Here is a 25,221-nt window from a genome sequence, read left to right as displayed (position 1 = left end):
CTGACTCCCTTCTGGCTGTCATATAAGTTCTGCCTCTCAGCACGCACGCGCGTCCTTCTGAACCTGTGTGGACTATCAGTCCCAGCCACACCAGACATGTGTTGTAAAGCACCAGCCGTGCTGGACGCGGAATCCGCCGCACCGCTATCAAGGCATGCGGCGGTTTCTCCGCGTTTGGCCATACCGCTAGATGTAGGCCCACACGTGCCAACCGCCGCGTTGAACGCGGAATCAGCCGCCTTGTTCTGAGTACATGCGGCGGCTTTTCCGCGTTTTCTCACAGTTTGTAAGGGTTTTTTCGCCTTCCTCTGGATCAACAGGGATATGTGAGGGAGCAGGCTGGAGTTGTACTTTGTACTGGTTGAACTCGATGGACGTATGTCTTTTTTCAACCAAAATAACTATGTAACTATGATCTAAAACACTTCCTAGCTTTGGGTCCAGACAATTCTGATAGTAGCCCATGCCTTTGTGATGACTGTGTTCACAGTCACGCCTGAAAAAACCCTCAAAGTTACTATTCCTAATTACAGTATTCTTCTGGGTCACTGTTTGCATAGGCAGTCAGCTACAGTGTTTTGTGGCATGATTATAGGGTTTTTGCTAAGCTACTCTAATTACTAAAAAGAAGCATACATTATAAACTACTGTTTTATAACAATAACTGGCAGTGGATTTTATTAAAATTATTATAGTAAATTAAATGCTAACTCTGGATAAAACACTAACTCATAATACATTCCTCCAGTCTCTTGTCTGGTGCCCAGGGTTCCAGGCCACAGCCTCAACCCAAACATTGGGGGAACAACCTTCTACAAGTTAATTGTTAAAGGAAACCTAAACTGAGAAGGATATGGATTTTTTCTTTTAAAATAATACTGATCCTGTGTCTCTAATACTTTCAGCCACAGCCCCTGAACAATAAAACAGATCAGGTGCTTTGACTGACGTCAGACTGGATTAGCTGCATGCTTGTTTCAGGTGTGTTATTCAATCACTACTGCAACCAAAGAGATTAGCAGGACTGCCAAGCAAATGGTATTGTTTAAAAATAAACATCCATATCCCTCTCAGTTTAGGTTCCCTTTAAGTGGAGGGGGGGGGGGTCCACGAGCCATGGTAATTTGGGCAGCATGAATAGCCATGAGTAGAGTATCACTAAGTTAATGATATTACTATGAATCACTGGGTAATGCCAATATTTTACTATGGCCTAACCTTCTGGCTGCTTCTGTTGCTTTTGTTTAACCTATATGCAAACAAGAAGCAGCAGTTAGAATTGAATATGGAATAACAGACTGTTTCACAATTGGTAAAGGAGTACAACAAGGTTGCATATTGTCTTCTAATTTTTTAAACTTGTATGTTAAATATGTAATGTGAAAAGGATGTGTGGTTTGGATGAGTTTCATACTGGAATTAATATAGCGGGCAGCAATATTAACTATCTGAGCTATGCCGTTGAAATTGCTCTGATGGCTGAAACTGAGAAAGAATTAAAGAGCCTAGTCATGAATGTCAAATAAGAAAGTGCCAAAGCTGGTCTACTGCTCAACATCAAGAAAACAAAAATCATGTGTAACAAACTCACCTGTCAGCGCTGAGTCTCACCCGTGGCATCCGTCATGGCGTTTCGGCGGGTACGTGTTCATGCGTGCAGTCTGCTGCTTCACCGCCTTCTGGTGTCCCCAGCGTACTTGCAGCAGAGCTCCGTCATACACGTGTGTGCAATGCGACTAAACGGTCGCGCGCGATATCAGGCGGCCTTTACAGGCTCAGGAGGCGGGAAATTAGGTGTCAGCAGTGAGGTCATTGACCACACCTCTCTGGGAGGCTGCATGCTGGAATCATCTCCACAGTATTTAAGGCCAGAAGCTTCAGTTGCTCACTGGCCTTGATACTAATCAATTTGCTGGTTCTTGGCCCTAGTTAGCTTCCTTGAGCTACATCATATATTGTGGTACACACCATATATATATGTACTCCAGTCAGTCTGTTATTATTGAACATTGATAGCTGTAATTGTAATTCAGTAATATTCGGATATATATTGTATTCTTGTTTGATCTTCTGTGTACCGAATTATTGCCTGCCTCCTGACCTTGCTCTAGTCTTTTCGTTCTGTATGATCTATCTGATTTCTGTTACTGACTCTGACTTTGACTACGTTACTGATATATCCCTGCAAACTGACTGCCATCTGATACCCGTGTTGACCCTGCTGAATACCGACTACAATTACGTCTTACAATTTTGTACCACGACTAAATACTTGTGCACAAGTACTGACTGGTCTAGACCTCACTTTGAATTGTATTATCTGTAATTATTGTCTGATCACATCCCAGCATGATATCCTGCAAATAGCTGGAGAAAAAGCAGACGTTGTATCAGATTTCATGATCCTGGGATCGAAGAGCTCTGCAGTTAGTAACTGCAGCCATAAGATTAGGAGATGCTTGTTGCTTGGAAGGAAAACTATAGCAAGTTTGGACAAGATACTAGAGGATAGAGATGCCATTTTACCAACAAAGATAAGGATAGTTAAAGTTATGGTATTTCCAGTAGTAACATATAGCTGTGAAAATTGGACTATAAATAAGGTCATGTAAAGAAAAAATAATGCTTTTGAACTGTGGGTGTGGAGAAAGCTACTGAGAGTTCCCTGGACTGCTAGAAGATCTAATAACTCAATGATTTAAAAAAGGGACAGAGTGTTCACTATTAGGATTGATACTACTATTAAAACTCAAAAACTTTTGTCACATAATGAGAAGACTGGAATTTTTGGAGAATTCTTGATGCTTGGAAAAATTGAGGGCAAAAGAAAAAGAGGACGACAGAGGCAAAGATGGATAGACAACTTATGTGAAGCTATGAACATGCATATGCAACAGCTGAAAGAAGCAGTGACTGCGACATGTGGCACATAGAAGTACATATGGTCATGAAGAGTCAGAGTCAACTAAATGAATGAGTAGTAGCCTAACCTTATTCTCACATGAGCCCTCCCTGTATTGATGGCTAACCCTAACTGATCCCCTGCTGATTCCTAACCCTAAATGACCTCCCAGCTGAAGTCTAACCCTAACCGCCCCTCCTACCAATGCCAAATCCTAATTAACCGCCCTGTCGATGCCTAAACCTAACCAACCCCCCCCCCCCCTTGAATGCAATATCCACCAATAATCACAACTCAATTCTCACACTAATACTGCCTCTACCAATGACTAACACTAACCTACCACCCCCCCTCTCACAATCCCCTCCAACATAACCACCGCCTTCACCACTAAAACTCCCTCCTACACTTATTAATAGGCATTGGGCATCAGTAGCCTACCCTGTGGGTGCCGTAATAGCTGCAATTAACATCTCGGTCTATGTGGCACCCATTTTAACATAGTGGCACCAGTGCCCAAAATACCTTCTATGCCTTACATAGTAGTAATATGATTCAGACTTGAGATACAGCACTGGTGATGTATCATTTCAGAAGTAAATATTTTAATATCTGAACTTTTGTGCTTTTAGCCATAAATTTCAAGTCTGTTTAATGGCAGTGAATAGAGCAATGGCTGTTCTAGACAAAGCAGGGCTTTTTAGCGCCCACCGTGCACTGTGTAGCGCTGAAGCTTCATACCTCCATAGCAGTAATTTTGGGATCTGGACCCTGAATTACTTCTCCCTCTGAGTTGTGATGGCTTGGAGGGAGAATAGTATTTAACATGCCCCCCCCCTACACACACACACAAATTTGTGCAGCAGCAGGGGGACCCATCATTCGGCTCATCCTGTGCTAAAAAGCCCCACGGCAAACTGCCAGGTGCGCGTTCTAAAGAGTCTTGGTACCACTATGTCAGGGCCCCTCACAGTTTTGCAGGTAACTCCATGTAACTGCTTTGAACTGCTGCCATTCTGAAACTCTGTATGTTTAGTTGTGAATGTTGCCTTGCACAGCTCTCGACTTTCACAGAGGAAGAAGTGATCACTCCCAAATGTGTGTACGAAGAGCTAGCATCCCTGTAGATGTATAGGATCTATTCTTCTTGTGGAATGAATGTGTCATTACAGTGGTGTTAGCCAAGTATTCCCAGCATGGCAGTTAAAAGAAAACTGTAGTGAGAGGGATATGATGTATGCAATCTTAATGCAGTTTTAAAATAGGTTGTTATGAAAAGGTCGTATGGCATTACTGCTAGTAGAATCACGCAAAAATTAGCAATATTCTACTACCCAATTCCGATAGTAAAATATTGGTAATATTTACTGATATTTTACTATGGCTAAACCTATCCCTACTCTCTTTCAGAGCTCTTTCTCTACCAATGCCTTGTAGTGCCCAACCCTAAGACACCCCCTAGTGGCATGTAACCCTAACACCCTAAACCTTTGCTCCACTTCTAACGCAAAGCCACTATAGAGATACTTAAATAGATAACACAGAACCGGCACTGCAACTGCTAATCAAACATGCATAAAAACCGTAGTATGATGCCAGAGGGTTAGTAGCGGGTCATGCTGTAGTTTGCGTGCTCAGACTTGAAAAACAGCAGGTCATGGTAAGCAGAATGCAAGAGGAAAGTCGGCACATGCAAGCAAGTAGCATAAAAAAAGCTTTATTCTTGCGGCTTCATGCGGATTGCATAACAACACAATAATTGGTAAAAATTGTCCTACCCGTTACTTCCAGTGGCTGTGGGGTGAGGTGGGAGCAGTGGGGGCCGCCTTACGACCGTTTCGCTCTCCTGAGCATCTTCAGAGGCAATGCGCACGCCATGTTGTGGGCTCTCGCCGTGTATATCATATGGGAAACTTCCCAGAGTGCTAGGCGTGCGGGTCCCATCCGTACGTCCTCTCTTCCGGGAGGTCGCCGTCATCTGACAGCTTCCGCCCGGAAGCTCGGGCATTCCACGCTGGCTGCAGCACCTGTGCACATTACTATGTGCGTCTATTGGTAATGCAGCAAAGTGTAGGGAAATTGCTAAACTGTGTCTCCTTGTGTATTGGTATACAAACACGGAAAAACACAGCCCTGCAAGCTCTAAAAAAAATAAAATAAAATACGTGATACATGTATCTAGCGAAACGGTCGTAAGGCGGCCCCCACTGCTCCCACCTCACCCCACAGCCACTGGAAGTAACGGGTAGGACAATTTTTACCAATTATTGTGTTGTTATGCAATCCGCATGAAGCCGCAAGAATAAAGCTTTTTTTATATGCTACTTGCTTGCATGTGCCGACTTTCCTCTTGATTTCTGCTTGCAAAGCCACTATATGTGGCAAAAAAAGAAAAATTCTGCACTCTCTTTGCCCGCTATGCAACGCTGCTATTTGCATTTCTGCAAGACCCGGCACCTGGGATTCCACCGGGTGCCAACATTTTAAATGCTTGCAGATAATTGGGCTTCACCGGGAGCCAAATTTACCTTCTTTGGATGATTACTGCTAATTGGACGCCTCCAGACACCAACATTTTCCTTGTTTGCTGCATAGTGTGGCCATTATAAAAGCCGTAATTTGTGGCAAAGAAGGTAAATTTCGGCTCCCAGCGGCGCCCACCACCACCATGTGCCCAAATTTCCTTTTTTTGCCACAGACAATTAACAATTAGTAGACAATTAACTGACCCATAGGTCAGTTAAGCAAGGGTGTCTGAACTAACTGCTACAGGAGACTGTAGCCTATAGTGTAACTTAACAACTAAGTAGTAAACATTTTCCAGCCAAGCATTTAATAGACCATTAGATCAAAAATTAATATTTATTATGAAATTATATTAAGGCTATAGCATAGAAATACTATACCCCCCAGTGATAAATTGGAACTCCTTCACTGACAACTGATTAACAAAAATTAAAGAAATCTCAAGATTTGTAGCAGGCACCAATGTGATAAATATTGATGCTAAGGAAATAAAACTCTAAACATCCATAAATTCCAGGTGTATTTTTGAAATCATTCAAGCAGAAGAATCATTGTCATAACAGAAAGGTATCCCAGCTCTAACCCCCACCAAGTCAGGAAAATACATGTTTCTAAAATCAATTAAAACAGAGATATTACAAGCTGTGAATCCTTACCACAGCTCTGTTGTGGTGCAGCCGCTTTAGGAGCCAATCTCCTTTGACTCCTTATGCCTCAATGCGTATTGCCACTGCACCTTTCTTAAGTCTCTGTTAACACAATTTCTTGCTAAAAATGACTTAGAAAGAAATATGAAATGTAGAGAAATATTTAATGTATTTTGCTTGAACAGAAAGGAGTGAAAACAGATGTAAACCCAATGTCATCAAGTCACTTTGACACTGAAGGAAATACAGTATTTACAGTATCTTGTTAAATTGTTAAAATGTGAAGAAATATTTTTATTTCCATTTTCTTGAGCAGCATTACCAGTACACAGGGAAAAAGCAACTGTACAGCATATTGCACCCCAAGCAATGCCTTTTTGTTGCATTATCATTGGAGGAGGTAATGTACTTATAAAAAAAAAGATATGTAAGGAAATGTGTCTTTTTTCACAATATCACTTTATCATGGGTAGTAGGAGGTATATGTCTTACAGTGTGGTGTAGGTATATGTCTTGCAGTGCAGTTTACAATGTACGTCTAATTTCCGATTTTGGCACAGGTACTGGAGGACGGTGATATTACATCGTAAAATGCACACTTACAGTACTAAGTAAAATATTTTCTTCCAGGCTTTGTTTTGTCTAATTTGCTTCTGCTGCAGAGTAGCTGTCCATCCTTTTCCACCAGTTCCCTGTCTCCAATGATCTGTCCTTAGCCCACCAAATCCCCCCACACAGTTACTCTCATCCCCTCACACTGGCAGATTCACTGGAACAGCCTAGTAGACCAGCCTGTTTACAGATTGCCATGGATGCTGTTATGTACAGGGAAAGAAAGATACAATCAGAAAGTTTTAGAAAGAGCAAAAAATCGAAGGAAAGCTGGCACTGCTGTAGTGGCTTCATTTATTATTGCAAAAATCAGTGTAAAAAAAGTTTGAAACTTGTACAAAATTGCATAAAAAATTAGTGCACATACCAGGATAAGTGAGGAGGTGCTGTAGATCTACACTGGTTTCACCTTCTCCGCTTTCCCTCACTTTTAGTCCCACTTTTATTCCTTATTTTGTTCCTGATGCCCGAATGAACAAAACTGCTATGCCTCTTTTTGGCCAATAGATGGAGCTCTCTTCATCGCGGCCATTTTTACGCCTCACTGCCGTATTATGCTTAATATAAGCTGTATGCATGTACCAATGTGGCATGCGCACCTCCGTGTCGGTAGGCGTATTAACGTACGCATGCTGCCGGACGCTTACATGTCATGACGTATGCGTACGTTTTGCGGAAGTTAGGGCGTTTTTGACACTGATTTTTGTAATAATAAATGAAGCCACTACAGCAGTGCCAGCTCTCCTTCTGTTTTTTGCTCTTTCTAAAACTTTTCATCAAACGACTATTTCTATCAGTTTGAGCACGCTGACAAAGGGCCCACAAGAGGAGGGGCATACTATTCCACTAGTGCATGTTCTACAGCTAAACTGTATCCACACTGCAGTGCCAACCCGCCACCATCTTTTGCACTTGCAGCATAAATGTTTCTAGTTTTCAAAGTTCGCCTCCCCATTAAAGTCTGTTGCGGTTCGCAAAAGTTCGTGCGAACCGAACTTTTGCGGAAGTTCGCGTTCGAGGTTCGCGAACCGAAAATCGGAGGTTCGAGCCATCTCTAATGTTTACAGGTCAGTGGACAACCTTAGTGGCACCTGGGGAAGACAATGCACTGGGCACCTGAATTCACTGTAACAACAAGACTTGACCGAGAATCAGCCACTTCTTCCAATTTGTCCTTGACCCTCTCCTTATTTTATTGCCCCTCTGCCTCACTTCTCCATGGCCCCCACCAGTTTCAGTTCACTCTAAATGGCTTATTCCAATGTTCCTATACTATGGAATTCCACAGCCTATCTTTTGCATCAGGTGTGCCAACAATAAAAACAAAATGTCTTGTAGAACATAGTGCAGGTTGTGTAGATGAGAGAGTCAGTGGAACACATCACGCTAATACTGAAGTGATTGTGGAATATTCAAGAATGCAATGTTGTATGCATGCCTAACAACAAACAATAAACAATCAACAAATAGACACTAATTTTGTAAATGTTGGGGTGTGTGTATAACTCCGGTAGATGCAAAGCAATCTTAATTGCAAAAAAAGTATTGTTATATTTTGAGTTTTTTTTTCTTTTATGGCTTCACATCCTTTTGGTAGAAAAATGTACATTTTTCTGACTGGTTGCTGACTGTTAGGTAATTATATTTAAGTAGAGTAGACCTAACAGTCTGCAGGCTGCTGACTGTTAGTACTATTTAACCTGACAGTCAGCAGCCTGAAGCAACAATTTATCTAACTACACTAGTCAGGCTCTAAAATGGATGCTAGTCCAGCAAACCACTTCTCTCTATACAAGTATGGCTGGGTAAAGACCAGATTGTCAGCAAGCAATCATTCTAATGCCTGCGATCACCGTGATTACGAATAAATTCCCCTTTAAGCCTTGAAAGGGGTTTTCACATTCATCTGGATTAATTGGGCTATGTGTGGGTGCAGGACCATGATGTACCTATTCTTATCTTTTTTTTTTTTTTCTGGTTGAACTTGATGGATTTTTTTTTCAACCTAACTTTGTACACTCTCCTTCTTCGCCATGATTACTGCACTAGGGCAGCATGCAAGGGATGGGTATAATGGTGAAGCCTATTCTACACTTTCCCTACCCTCTAAAAACACATATCTGAAAAAAGGGTCCATTCATTTAGTCTAGATTTGCTTACTTTGGCCTGGATGGCAGTTGTTCAGGTCAAATTTGTAAATGACTCTAAGCCAAACACCAAGCCTATTCAATCCTAGCATTAAAACATGTAAGCCTATCTTGTATGCTTAACATTATTGCTAAAGTGACAAGATGTAAATGTATTTTACTGCTTAGAACTAAATTGCGCTGGTGCTTCTGACCCTGTTTCTTTACTAAAAGAAAGTTAAAATTCATAACACCTATGGTATTTATTTGCATTTGTCAGAATAATGTCTAGCCAGTGGCTCAGGTTTTAGGCAGTTGCGTAGCTGAGAAGCTGTGGGCCCAGGTGCAAGTTTTACATTGGGGTCCCCAAACACACCGTACATAACAATTGATACGGCACTCCAAAACCTAACAACCACAGTGTCAGAGGTGCAAGATGGAGATGGGAAACAGTTTGTTAATGATTAATACTATTCAAAGCATCTACAGAAGTGAATATTATCAGCACAGGACTAATAAAGAGCTAATACTGTGGTTGAGGGTCCCGATGCGGTCGCCACCTCTGCACCCCCTATTGCTATGCCACTGATTTTATGAGTCTGTTAATAACTATCTCCATAACTATCAAAAACACTTCAGCGCTGTTTCTTGAAATCCTTCACTATCACCAGTAAGATCAAAAAAATACGCTTACCAGACATCCATGGACCTTAATTACCGGGTCTATATATTACTTATATGGGCCTGCAGCTGGTCTCTCTCCTGCTTGGCCTCCCTCAAAGCACACTGTATCCACCATCACACGAAATAGTAGATTCACCAAGGATCAGGTAGACTCACCAGGAATATGCAGTTTAAAAAATTAATAAAAGCAACAATCTAAGCATATCTATCTTCCAACAGCAGATGTATTACTCCAAGTAAAACGACCAGTTGAAAAACATATACTCACATATGGGTCCTTTTTACAGGGACTCAGATATGTTAACTTCATATCTCAAATGCGCAGGGTGCCGTCCAACCAAACAGCAAATGCCACACTTGACTGGTTTCACAATATCAGTTTCATCAGGAGCATCCGGAGTGAAACCAGTGGAGTGTGGCATTTGCTCTTTGGTTGGACGGATAGTGTGCTTTGAGGGAGGCCAAGCAGGAGAGAGACCAGCTGCAGGCCCATATGTGTTTTTGATTGATGTTGTGAGAAGGATTTCTAGAATACTGGACTTTTAGCAGCTGTTTTTTCCTTGATCATTGGATTTTATTAGAGCGCTATATTTTAGATTTTATCTCCATAGCTGTAACTATCTCTAGGGCTGAGCTTCTATGGGCAGTTGTCACCACACTGTGCTATTTTTAGCAATTATCCAAAATACAAATCTTAGTGCACTGGCCCAGAATTTGTCACTTGTTCACTGCTGTGTTCAAACTTTTAAAAGAAAGTGTACACATTACTTTATTGTAGTTAGAGATGCAATACGTCTTATTGCAAGTAAGGTCAAAACATTTTTTTCCATTCAAGCATGAAATGCTATTATCCAGGTCATATAAACTGTGGTTAAGAAAAACTAAAGTCATACTGTCAATATTTCTAAGTTATCTCAGAAAACAAGGCCGTCTAGGTTTACAGTCTTTTATGAAAGTAAATATAAACCATTTGTCATAGTATAAAAAAAATCTTACCAACAGGAAAATGCAAAAATGCTGTAGACTAATGCATACAAAAGAGGACAGCATTGGGAGCCCAACAGAGAATAGAGTAATTTAGTACAATAAAAAGTCATTGTCAGATGACAAGCTTTCACTCTAAAGCTTATGTACTACACACTTTAGACTTTCCTGAGCCAAAACAACTGTTTCTGTTTGTTTTATGCAAAAATCTAAAGTGTGTACAGGTGTCCCCAATGTTGCTGGTAGTGATGAGCTTGAATTTCATATAGCAGTTATTTCAGAACAAAACCTGCAATTACGATATACAGTTGTAATGAGAAATTTCAAACTACCAGCGTTGCAAAATTAATGGTGCACAAAATTTTAATAATAATGTGAAATATTGCAGTGACACAAAAATGTTCTTTCACATGCCCATAGACGTCAATGCATTTGTCTGAAAATGTGTTTTCTCATGTCCATAGACTTCAATGCCTTTATGCGAAAATGTGTTTTATCATGCCCAACGGCTTCAATGCCTTTATGCAAAAATATATTTCCTTATGTCCAGTGACTTCAATGCCTTTATGTGAAAATGTGCTTCCTCATGTCCAACGGCTTCAATGCCTTTATTCCAAAATGTGCTTCTTTATGTCCAATGACTTCAATGCCATTATGCAAAAATGTGCTTTCTCATGTCCAATAACTTCCATGCCTTTATATGAAAATGTGCTTCCTCATGCCCAATGACTTCAATGCCTTTATGTGAAAATGTGATTTCGTATGCCCATAGATTTCAGTGAATTTCACAAAAATGTGCCTTCTCATGCCCACACACATTAGTGAAAACATTGAATATAACTTGCAAAATGCATAACTTGCAAAAATGATGTGAAAATTACACAAATTTAAGTTTGCCCATGCAATGATACTTACCCATTACAATCAACACTAGTCATTGGCCTCATATATTGTAATCTTTCTGGTTAGATCACTGTCTGGCCTGCACCCCATGCTTATCATTCTATATGGGAATTTTATAGCAAGTTCCCAAAGCATGGTGCTACTAGCAAATCTCTCCACCCTGAGAGCAGTACATGCTGCCTGGCCAGGGGCTGAATAGAGTGTCTGTACAACATAGTAGTAGTATTTGTACAATACATGTAGTATTTAAAAAAAATAATAATATATATATATATATATATATATATATATATATATATATATATATATATCAACTAGAGATTTAGAAGCAGCATTCTAAAATTGTAGGTAATGATTGGACTACATACATTGTATGTTATATACTATATTTTTTGGACTATAAGACTCACTTTTTCTCCCACGAAAGTGGGGAAAAAAAGTCTCTGCATCTTATAGTCCGAATGCAGGGAGTTCCTGACTTGTGAGCGCCTGCCAACATGAACCTTCAACATGCCGCAATGTCGGGGACTCCTTGGACTGTGCCCATGCAGAGTAGGACACAGGAGGACAATGGAGGACCCGAAAGGGCATAGACGAGGACACAAGGAGGACAGAGGTGGACACAGGAGGAGATAAGGGGGAAGAGGAAGACACAGGGAAACACAAGAGGTACAAGGGGGCATGAGGTACAAAGGGGGCATAATCCACAAGATGCCCCTTCACCATGGATGCACCAGGTTTAGTCTATATTTTTTCCCCTGGTTTTTGTCCTCAAAACCTAAGTGCGTCTTATGGTCAGGAGCATCTTTTAGTCCGAAAAATATGGTTTATATCATGTTGGATACTAGAGGTTTTGAGTTGCTCCAAGTATTTAATTACATTTTTTATTAAGTTATACAGAGTTATTGTCATCTGTAATGTGATAAAAATGGTGGACAACCGCTGTCTGCATATAGTTTGTATATCATACAATATGATACAATTTCATACAATATGTGTGCAAAAAGATAGATACAAACACATAAATACAACTGTAAAATAAATAACAAAACAAAATATTTACAATGGCAAAAAACAATAGGGAGGAGGGCCCAGCCCTTTGAGCTTAGTGTATAGGAGATTTTGTTGTAAGTGCTTCCTACTTTTAGAATTCAAGTAAATGTCACAAACACACAGCGGTAAGACCCTGAGAAAGGTAGTTAACCAGATATGTGATGATTTACACAGATTTTTTGCTAGTTTCTTTAACATATTAGCAAAAAGCAAACTTAAAAAGGGACATGGTTCTAAAACCAATATAACACTTCAACCACAATATAAAAATTTACAAAAATATTAGGAAAAAAAGACACCACAGAAACATAAGACTTATTTTTTTTGATTCTTTCATTTGCTGAGTTCAAACGCAAACAATGACAAACATACTGATAATCTCCAATTCTCTGAAAATTCAGTGGAAATATCTGACATTTCGCAAAAAACATGGAATGCAAGGCACTGTACTCAATAGGGCAGTCAGAACTGATGAATTTTTCTTCTGTTATATGGTATCCAGGCCTTTCAAAATGCTGGATTTATGTTTTCCTCATAAATTCAATGACTGACTAAATATATTATCCAGATGTGTGAGACAAGCCCAAAATATTGTGTTATCAAGCAGCTCACTGTACTCCTCTGACAAAATATAGAATATTGCCGGAAGTGTGAAATGAGCAATAATCCTGGGCAACACCACTATAAACTATGCTGATGTTCAGAGTTCAGCTATATAATAGCCAAACCTCAGCATCAATAGCTGAGCACCAGGCACCCTTTTCACATACTGTGCTGATATTCAGAGCACGGCTATATAATAGTTAAACCCCAGCACCCAATTTGATAACCTGGCACATCAAGGTGCAAATTTGCATGTACAATTTGAGGTATATGGCGGTGGCTGGTTTAAATGATGGGGTCAGTGCCAAAAGTAACTGCCTTCATGCAAAACACATTGGATTCATGTCCTAGTGTAGACTGGTCAAATTTTATTAACGTAGATGGAGTTTATGGGGTGTGACTCTTAGTTTTACTTGTGTAAACAATGAGCTCTTCCTAGATGACCCATGAGTGTGCGAGTGTCATAGAATGTGGGAACATTATAGTAGTGTCTGCTTACTCCCCAAATAACAAGGTCAGCTATAGGTAATGAAAGGAGTAATTATAGAAGATTTTACCTGTTCATCTCAAATGGATAAAATAGTGAAGACATACATTTTCCCCCTGGAATTTTCTTCATCTGTGTTTGACTGTTACTTTTCTTTAATATTGTTACATGACTTCAGAATGTAGAACCACTACTTGCACTTATCATTTACCTTAATGTAACCTGGTCGAAAACACCAGCATTGGTATATTGAATTCCCTGCCAAGGCTTTACCCTTGGTTTTGACGAATTTGGACCAGGGAATCCTTGCTTGCTATTCAAATAAGTTTAAGTGGCAAACATTTTTTTTAACCACTTCACCCCAAAGCAGTTTTTACACTAATGGACAAGAGCGATTTTCACCTTTCAGTGCTCATCCCTTTCATTTGCCAATAGCTTAATCACTACTAATCACAATGAAATGATCTATATCTTGTTTTTTCCACCACCAATTAGGCTTTTTGGGGTTGATATTTTTTTTCAGTAATTACTTTATTTTCTATGCATTTTAAAGGGAAAAACAAGAAAAAAATGAAAAAATACACTATTTCTCCAATCTCAGCCCCTATAGTTTTAATATAAACACTGCTACTGTACATAAAACCCACACATTGTATCTGCCTATTTGTCCTGGTTATCACAAGATTTTAATTTTGTCCCTAGTACAAAGTATGGTGACAATATATTATTTGGAAATAAAGGTGTATTTTTTTATGGTGTTTTTTTTTTCTCACTAATCTCACGTGCATGGGAACGCACAGTGGCAGCAGCACTGTTTGACTTATAAAAACGTCCTGGAGCCGTTAAGAGGCTCTAGCAGGACATTTTTATAAGTCTGGTTGTCATTAAGTGGTTAATTGAAAAATAGAAAAAAAATAAGATTCAGATATTAACTTAATAGTCATATGATCTTGAAATTAAGTCTTTTGAACATTGTTCCCTAAGAAAAACTATGTTTTTAAGCAGTGATCACTTTAGCCATTGAGCAAAAAATTCCATAGGAATGGCTGGAAATAATTTAGTAAAGGTCCAGAATTAAACATCACTGGTAAAGCCTATGGCTTTTAATAACAATTGCAATCAGGATAGCCTAGGCCTGCCAGGAAAGATAACTCAAAGAGATGGGTGCCTGGGATGTCTGGAGGGACCTTCACTTGGGTAGAGGGGGCACACCTTTCATTCTCACCCTTATGACTCATACATCGACGGATGCTTCACTCCTCACCAATATAGTAAAGGCAGAGCATTCAAAGATATCGTGGTTGGACTCTGCATGATCATATTACATTTTCCTCTCTCACTCCCTTAAGTCACTAAAAGCCTATGGAGATTAAATTAATCCCTGATAGTCGACCCTGAAATCAAATCCCATATTGCCATGGAAACTTCTTCTTTTTATAAGGTTAACAAACTATCGGAAAACAGCTTCTGGAAATGGTGCACACTAGTTGAGGAGCCCCTGGGGATCTTTCTAAAACAACAACCCTTCATTAGGAGTTTAAAGCCCTCCTTTTTAGCAAGGCTGAAAGGGCTATGTGCCATAAGGTGCAGAAACATTATGAAAAGGCTGATAAGTCAGACACACTCCTGCCTAGGGAGCTTAATCAGATTAAATTTAAGCAGGCTTAATCCTATTAGGGACTGCCCTGGTCATATGATTCATAATCCCTCTCCAATCATACAGGTGTTCCATAAATATTATGCTCACCTTTATGATGGTTCTACTTCTACTACTGACAAGGATAAAGTGAAGGCCGCAAATGTTCTGGAATACCTGATGATATCCCTTTCCCATCCCTATCCACAACCAATAGACGGAAATTGAATGCCCCTATATCCCAGAAGGAGGTGATTGAAGAGATTAAGAAGGGTAAGGCCTCTGAGGCCCTGGGTCCAGATTGATATACAGCTGTATACTTTAAGTCACTTAAACAGTTACTAGTTCCACAGATCTTTAGGGATGAGGAGGAGTTTCCTACTGAAATGTCCCAGGCTACAATAGTGGTCCTTCCTAAGCCAGTTAGGGATACAATGGAGGTTACTAATTACTGACCAATTTCCTTAGTCAATGCGGACATAAAGATTTTCTTCAAGGTGCTCATGAATAGATTGAACCCGTTTCTTCTATGTGTGGTTCACCTGGATCAGAGGGGTTTCATTGCGGGTCATCAGACCATGGACAATGTATATAGAGTTGATGGCCAATATGAAGCAATGTCAGATGCCTTCTCTGCCTCCCTCTTTGGATGCAAAGTGTATGTGTGAAGCAGCAACAGTGCCTATATCACAACTTTGGCTTTAAATTTCGAACGACCGGGGTGAGATACCTAGGGGTAACCCTCTTTCAGGATATAGGAGTTTTGTATAAGATAAACTATGCTTCATAAGGTTCTTAGATTGATGGATGACTGGAAGGTGTACCATGTCTCTCTTCTTGGGCATATCGATGCTGTAAAAATTACAATTTTACCCAAGATTCATTATTTATTTGGGGCTCTCCTTATTAGGATAGTCAAGATAGCCATTGAGCTGCTCCAGTTGCTCCAGGCATGTTTTACTACGTTCCTATTGAGAGGGAAGAGGCAGAAGATTAAATATCAGTATCTGGCGTGCCATAAACTTCAAGGGGGGCTTGGTGCACCTAATATTCTGTACTATTATTAGGCTTCCAGGTTAGCTCATATACTGCAGTGGACATCCCCCTGAAGCTCTGTCCAGTGGGTGGACCTAGAGCAAGAGCTCATTTCCTCATTCCATATCAAATGCCTTCTACGGACTCTGAGACTTTGTTAAAAGACCAAGGATCTCCCCTTTACCCTAAATGCGTCTGTTTTTCTTAGGAGGTTTTTATTTAAGAAACTAGGCCATTCCAAATAACCTTCCACCTTGGAGTCCTGGTTTTGTAACTCTGATTTTACCCTGGGAACTCAGGGCTCGGCATGGATGACCTGGAGCTCTTGGGGAACAATGTCTGTTGCTGATTTGATGTAAGAAGGGATCTTACTGTCCTGGTCACAGTTGCAGGAATTGTTTTTGGGGTAATTTTGTAAACTCTAGGGTTAGACAGGGACTTAGAGTGGCCTCAAATAACCTGGAGTCAGTCTATATTTCCTCGCCGCTGCCAGATGGCCTGGTCTCCACGACATATTTTGAACTGTGGTATCAGAAGCATCCAGCCTTATTACAGGCTATGTTGATATGACAGGACAGGTTAAACACAACATGGGATGAGGAAGAAAGGGATGCCCTGTTCACTGCCCTAGCTTGCTCTTCTACCAACTCTGTCACCAAGGAACGAAGTTAGAGATTATTGTCAGACTGGTTAAGAACACCTGCTCAAATAGCTAAATGGGGTCTCACTTCTTCTGATCTGTATTTCCTGGGCAGTCAGCAACTGGCTAATCAAGTACATTGCTGCGGGCACTGTCCATTTGTGTTATATTTTTGGAAAATAAGGCTTTCTTTAGCTTCAGATGTTCTGGGAGTGCAGGTCCAACCAGAACCGTTAATGACCTTGTTTTCGTAAGCCCCTTTTACCCCGGAGCGAACACCATAACTGCTTCATTGGTCATATATGTAATGCCTCCAAGACACTGTTGGCTAGAACCTGGAGGTAAGCCCCCTCCAAAACCAGAACTGATCAATAAAGTACACTCAATTTTTATCATGGAAAAGTTAATGTCCTTGATTGGGGAATCTACAACCTTGTTTGAAAAAAATATGGGACCCTTGGTTTACATGGGCAGCATTCCATATTCCTTAGATAAGTTTTACTCTTCCTAAACTTCCATCTGGCTTATGGTTCTGGCAGGGCTACTATATCTCAGGCAACAATTTATTTGTATTGTAGGTTCAGCTTGTGTATCTGCAGAGACAGGGTCATCCAGCTGCACAGCCTGTGAGTGTAGCACCACAGCATCAGCTTTTGCTAGTCTCTGTTGCTTTGGTGCTGTACCCCAGGAGTCTCCTTATTCCCTCACGCAGTCAGAGCTCTCTTGCTAGGACTGTTTTACAGGCGTATTGCTGCAATTTCACTGCAGCCTCTTTACCTTTATCTGTCACTTTGCCTTGTTTGAGGCCTGGAGTGGCACTGGCGCCATCTTGCTTTTTGCAGGCCTCAGACTCCCTGCTCACCCTTGCGGCCTTTCCAGGTCATGCTGCAGGTCTGGCGTGTGTCTACTGCCTCCAGGAGTCTTCTCTGTCTGTCCCCGCAAGTGTAGGCAAAGGTTTGTGGGTACCTAAAGCTGAAGATGAGACCACCGTGAGCTTCTCTGAAGCACTTCTCACTCCATTGCCGGCTGGGGCTGGCCACGCCCCTTCTATTTGTATTTCAGCACTGTGTAATATGTTGACGCTTTATAAATTAAATAAATAATAAATGCATTTGTATTGTATGTTAGTTTATGTTGTTATTCACACTGTGCATGTGTTGGTATATTTTTGTAACACTGATTGAGATGAAATCTGCACACTCACAGGTTTGAAAGTCCAAGGGTTTTTATTTCAGACTCGCAGATACTAGGGATGCTCGCTGGATTCCGCGGAATTCTAAATTCCGTGATTCCGGCCGAAATTGACCTAATTCCGATTCTGCCGGTCGGAACGGAATTGCTATACCTCTAAAACGGAATTCCGCTGAAAATGTTTTAATTCCGTGGAATTTTATGGAATTCAAATGTATTTCCTCACCTATATATTTTCTCTCCCTATTCCCTCCTCCCGGAGGGAGGAGGGTCTCATCTTCCAGGGAATTGTAGTATTTTAAAAGCCAGCTTACATACCGTGGTTGGGAATTGAACCCAGGCTGGGCTGGGAATTGTACCCAGGTCTCAGTGTGTGGTAGGTAACTGACTTAACTACTATACCACCAACACTACATGCTGAAGCCAGCCTAGCATGTACCATTATGATCAATCCAAGAGAAAAAGTAGCATGCTTAAGGATTTGTAGCATGTCAAAAGCCAACTCACATTGGCTGGGAATTGAACCCAGGCTGGGCTGGGAATTGAACCCAGGTCTCAGTGTGTGGTAGGTAACTGACTTAACCACTATACCACCAACACTACATGCTGAAGCCAGCCTAGCATGTACCATTATGATCAATCCAAGAGAAAAATTAGCTTGCTTAAGGATTTGTAGCCAGGCATGACCTTGCCTTTTGTGTTCAACAGTTGTCCGAGGAGAACCCCAGATAGCCAGATAGATTCTTCTCTCTCTCTCTCTCTCTCTCTCTCTAGTAGGGATGATCACCGCTTTCCGCGGAATTGTATTTTCTGGAATTTGTAGGTGGAAATTGGTCATTCCGTTCCGTTTGGTCAGAACGGAATTGCTTTTTCAATCTGGTGGAATTCCGAAAATGCCTTTGAAATTCTGCCTGGATCCGTTGATGGTTTTAAGCTGAAATTTCAGTTCAATGGCATCAAGTCCTAGAGAGAGAGAGAGAGAGAGAGAGAGAGAGAGAGAGAGAGAGAGAGAGAGAGAGAGAGAGAGCTCATTTTTCTCTTGGATTGATCATAATGGTACATGCTAGGCTGGCTTCAGCATGTAGTGTTGTTGGTGGTATAGTGGTTAAGTCAGTTACCTACCACACACTGAGACCTGGGTTCAATTCCAAGCCCAGCCTGGGTTAAATTCCCAGCCACGGTGAGTTGGCTTTTGACATGCTACAAATCCTTAAGCATGCTACTTTTTCTCTTGGATTGATCATAATGGTACATGCTAGGCTGGCTTCAGCATGTAGTGTTGTTGGTAAAAAGAAATAAATATATTAAAATTGATCAGTCTAATTTATAAAGGTAAGCCAGCACTTGCCTTTTTTTATTTTTTTCAATTATTTTATATTTTCTTTATAGTTTTAAGTATAGTCATTGCTGTTAGGAAAAGACTGTTGCAATCAGGTTTATAATTCTAATTTAATTATTTATATTCCACACAAGGTTGCTTTTATCTATCTTCCTGTTCATTATTTACATGTTCAATGTGTATTTTTTGCTTTTATTAACATTTTTATTGGCATACCTTGGTGTTATTTATTTACACTTTACAATGCACTTTATCACACAATCATTTTTGTGTATATATCACAATCCACCACTAGATGGCACTGCATCACTAAAATATGCATGCCCTTACTCTTGCCCTATTGCAAAATGGCACCAGCAACCACTACTTGCATCTGCACATGTGAATTACATCATAATGACTCAGCACATTGACCAAGCACAGTGATTCAACCCCCAGAGTGGAATAAATAAGCACTCCTGGAAGAGATCCCTCACAGAGGCACTTGGTTCTTCTACTGACCCTATATGGTAAGTCCCAGCTTTCCTTATGATACTTTCATTGATCACTGTCATAATTCTTTTTTCTTTCCACATCATTTTCACTACTTCAGTCATATAACCATTCCTCTTTGATACTGGATAGACTACCATCAAATGCCCTGATGTATTTTTTTTTTTAACCTGCCTGGCGTTCTATTAACCTCTTGACGACCAGCTAACGCCGATTGGCGTAAACTGGTTGTCTGTGGGTTTCCATGGAAATGGCCGCTCGTTCAAGCGGCCTTTCCATGTCCGTTCACGGAGGGTGTCTCCGTGAACAGCCTGAGAGCCGCCGATCGCGGCTCGCCGGCAAAATGTAAACACGTGGGGAAGAAATCCCCGCTGTTTACATCATACGGCGCTGCTGCGCAGCAGCGCCGTAAGGCAGATTGGCGATCCCCGGCCTCTGATTGGCCGGGGATTGCCGGCATATGATAGGTTGAAGCCTATCCTTCAATGCGCAGGACGGATATCCGTCCTGCGCAGGCCATGGAGGGAGATGGAGGGACGGAGAGGCAGGGAGCGCCGAAAACGCTGCAGAGGGGGGCTTAGAAGAGCTCCCCCCTGCAAAGCGCAGCAAGCCGGCGGCGATCAGACCCCCCACCAGGACATCCCCCTAGTGGGGAAAAAAGGGGGTAAGTCGCCCTGGCATAATTCTGATCTGTGCTGCGGGCTGGAGAGCCCACGCAGCACAGATCAGACAGAAATCCCCTGGTCGTCAAGTGGTTAAGATCGCCAGGCTGGCGACCGGACGTTTTTTTTTAATTAAAAAAAAAACTATTTCATGCAGCCAACTGAAAGTTGGCTGCATGAAAGCCCACTAGAGGGCGCTCCTAATCCGCACTTCTGATCACCTCGCGGCCCTTCTTGTTTTGCTTTCCCCGTCGCCATGGCGACGAGCGGAGCGACGTCATGGACGTCAGCCGACGTCCTGATGTCAGCCGCCTCCGATCCAGCCCTTAGCGCTGGCCGGAACTGTTTGGACCGGCTGTGCTGGGCTTGGGCGGCTGGGGGCACCCTCTTTCGCCGCTGCATGTGGCGCATCGCCGCACTGCGGCGGCGATCAGGTAGCACACACGGCTGGCAAAGTGCTCTCATATCAGGCAGTGCTCTGCTGCACCCTTGCGGTAACTTAGTCTATTAACACTTTAACTTTTTTAAATATTTTGTTAAATTATTTTAATTATCGTATTTTTTGCCGTATAAGACACTCCGGAATATAAGACGAACCTAGGTTTAGAGGGTACAAACCAGGGGAAAAAATATACACTAAACCTAGTGCGTCCATATTTCAGGAGCATCTTGTACATGACCTCCCCAAATGGTGCCCTCCTGTGTCCCCATGTGTCCTCCTGTCACCCCCAGTTGTCCTGCTGTCACCCCCAGGTGTCCTGCTGTCTCCCCATGTGTCCTCCTGTCACCCCCATGTGCCATTCCTGTCACCCCCATGTGTCATTCCTGTCACCCCATGTGTCATTCCTGTCACCCCCAGGTGTCCTGCTGTTTTGTCCCCCATGTGTCCTCCTGTCACCCATGTGTCCTGCTGTCCCACCAAGTGTCCTCCTGTCACCCCCATGTGTCCTGCTGTCCCCCCAAGTGTCCCCCTGTCAGCCCTATGTGTCCTTCTCTCTCCCCCAAGTGCCCTCTGGTCTCCTCCCCTCCTCATGTCGCTACCCCCCATGTGAGAAGCGTCAGCAGCAGAAACTTGCCTCCTCCATCTTGCCCGCAGCGATTGAAACCATCCGGCTCCTGTGTGCGGTTTCCTCTAGTATCAGCTTCTAATGACGCATCATTGGGGGGGACCCAGTGACACGAGGAGGGGGTAGAGACAAGCGGGGGGGGGGGGGGGAACTCAGCCACAGCAGACACACAGGCAGGGAATCCCCGATGACGGTAGGTCTGCGGTTCATATCGGCGGGCGTCCGTCCGTAAGTTGGGGATTCCCTGCCTTTGCCGTATAAGACACAGGGACTTTTTCTCCCCATTTTTGGGGAGAAAAAGTACGTCTTATACGGTGCAAAATACAGTATTGTTACACTTTCAGTTACCTTTTCCACTGTCTTTATCCCCATTACTAATATCCATACTCAAAATCTTCAAAGAACCCCCACCCCCTATTTAATACCTTATTACCTATTTAATGATAACGTTTGATATTTATATTTATAAACTTATATATTGTATAATTTATGATTGTATAGCTACACATGGGTTATGAGCCAATTATCTTTGGTTACAGCTATTACTCTGTTGTTATTGCCTGATGAAGTGGGATTAAACCTGTGAAATGCTTTGCACTTGTATTGTGAATAAATTGTTGTTTACTATAAACCAATAATTTTAGACGTCTTCTTGGAGAAGGTAAGTCCACCACTACCTCCTCTTTTTAAACTTTTTTAAAAACATTTTTATACTACCTTGGCACCTCTGTTATACATCCTAATAAGAGACAATAACTTTCCCCTCAGACACTGATATACACTTCACTGTAACCCATCTTAACACTAGCAGGGGCTATTTATATAGAAACTGACAAATATTTGTAGCTCTCCTGCACATTTATATTACCCAATGTGAAGCTAAAAAAAGGGATGGTCATTTGTTGTTTTTCCTCTTTTTTTCCCTTTAAGAGAGTTGAAGCTGTTAAGGAAATGGTCAGTACTGCTGATGTAGTATGCTAGTACAAGAATGTAGGAGAATTAATTGCACATTAAAGTGTGAGACATTAATTTGTCTGTCTTGTGGTTATTTAGTAGTACAACATTATACAGTGTATGTTCCATTCACTAATGACTATAGATTTCTTGTCTACAGTAAGGATGAGCGGGTAGATTCCACGACAGGATCTGGGTTTCCACCTATTCTGGACTAAACTTTTTAACTCTGCCATGCATTCAGGAGCACTGTCATTTTTATTTTTGTGACTCTTGATCAGCTAGTTCAAGGCTCTCAAAAATCACTGCTTACACTCAGTGGTACTTCAGCAAATCATCATTTAGCCACCCCCTCCATATACAGTATAAGACTGAAAGGTTGGGTACTCTGTGTATGTAATGGGAGGTGAGTTTAGGACTAGAGCTGCAGCTGTCTGAGGAGAGAGATAGGCTTCGAAAAAGAAGAGTGTAGTTAGATAACTGGAAACTTCTGTTTATAGTGCCTTATATATTGTTCACTCATTTTTCGAACTTATATATTTAGTTGTGATGTATTATATTTCTGTGTACTCATTTGCAACCAGCTCTCTTAACCTTTTCCAACTCTATGTCAGACTATGTTCACTATTGGTATTTTCCCCCATAGAACCAGTTTTGGACGTAGTCTAACATAGGGAAACTGGCTGCCTCTAGATGGCACTGTCAGCACCTTCAGAACAAAGTGTCAGACTAAATCCATTGCTAATGATCCAAGTAATATAAAACTGATCACTAGGGGTGATGCTGCCGGATCTAGTTCCTATGTGGATCAAACTGTTGGACAAAGTCTGACAATTTGATCCTCTCCAGCAGTGCCATGTAAAAATGAAATTACGCTGATGCGTGTGCAAGGGGGTGGGGTTACAGCACACAAACTGGAACTGTCCCTGCCACTGATGTCACTTTGCCACTTCGCTCTACTGCAAGGAAGTACAGACCTTCTTGATCCCTGCCACCGCCACAGATCCTGATCACACACATCCCCCAGTACACTGTGTTGCGGGGGCGTTGGTAATCAGAAAAAAAGATTGTAAAGGGTTAACTGAAAACTGCTGTGAAGTTACCATACTTTATCCTCACAGTCTGCAGAACCTGTTGTTTTTGTGACAAATTATTTAATTTTTTTCAGTAGTTAATTGCTTACCTGAATTACTCAACTCTACTCTACTCTACTCTACTCTACAGGCATGCAACAGATTGTATGATATCTCCAGTGGGATTACTCTGTTATTCAGCTGTTACATAATTATTTGGGTTGAAAAAAGACATACGTCCATCGAGTTCAATCAGAAAACCAAGTACAAAACCAGCCTGCTCCCTCAGTTATTTGTTCTAATTTTAAAATGTTATAATCACAAAACTAAAAAAAAGTTCCAGTACATTAATATAAAGCTAATATCTATACTTACATGTTACATAGCAATAAGTTCAGAATGATCCCCTGTCCACATACTGATTAACTTTAAAAGATGTAAAAATAAGCTGTTGGTTAACAAACCCTATTCAGGCTTTATTACTGTGGACTGAAAGGACAACTGACCTGAAAGGGATATGGAGATTAGAGACTGCCATATGCATTTCCGTTTAAACAATACCAGTTGCCTGGTGTCCTGCTGATCTTTTATGCATCGGTAGTGTCTGAACCACACACCTGAAACAAGCACGCAACCACACACCTGAAACAAGCACGCAACAAATGCAGTTAAACTTATGTCAAATATCTGATCTGCACGCCTTTTCAATGTCTATGACTAAAAGTATTAGAGGCAGAAGATCACCAGGAAAGCCAAGCAATGTGCAATGTTTAAAAACAAACAAAAATGACTCCCTCCCTCAGACTACATAGAGGAGGCCAGCAGAATCCTCAGTGAAGAAATATACTATAAATTGTTAGTTTTAAAGAAATATTTGCTCAGTGGCATAGCAATAGGGGGTGCAGAGGCTGCGACTGCACTGGGGCCCTTGGGCCAGAGGGGTGTCAAGAACCTATGCGGTTCTGGCCTTTTTCATGATTGCAGACTCAGTAAAGAACCAGCCTTTAAAGCATTGCTATCATATAAATCCGGCATAGCAGGGTCTGAATCCTCTATAACAGTAATTATAGATTGATGGTAAACAGAGTAGACCAAAGTTTGGACACACCTTCTCATTCAAAGAGTTTTCTTTATTTTCATGACTATGAACATTGTATATTCACACTGAAGGCATCCAAACTATGAATTAACACATGTGGAAGAATAGTACATAACCAAAAAGTGTGAAACAACTGAAAATATGTCGTATTCTAGGTTCTTCAAAGTAGCCACTTTTTTCTTTGATTACTGCTTTGCACATTCTCGGCACTCTTCAAAAGGTAGTCACCTGAAATGGTATTCACTTCACAGGTGTGCCCTGTCAGTTTTAATAAATGGCATTTCTTGCATTATAAATGGGGTTGGGACCATCAGTTGCGTTGTGGAGATGTCAGGTGGATACACAGCTGATAGTCCTACTGAATAGACTGTTAGAATTTGTATTATGGGAAGAGAAAAAAAGCAGCTAAGTAAAGAAAAACGAGTGGCCATCATTACTTTAAGAAATGAATGTCAGTCAGTCTGAAAAATTGGGAAAACTTTGAAAGTGTCCCCAAGTGCTCTCAA

This window comes from Hyperolius riggenbachi, chromosome 11 (assembly GCF_040937935.1).
Source record: "Hyperolius riggenbachi isolate aHypRig1 chromosome 11, aHypRig1.pri, whole genome shotgun sequence".
In the NCBI taxonomy this organism is placed as follows: Eukaryota; Metazoa; Chordata; class Amphibia; order Anura; family Hyperoliidae; genus Hyperolius; species Hyperolius riggenbachi.
Note: the sequence above shows the minus strand (reverse complement) of the source record.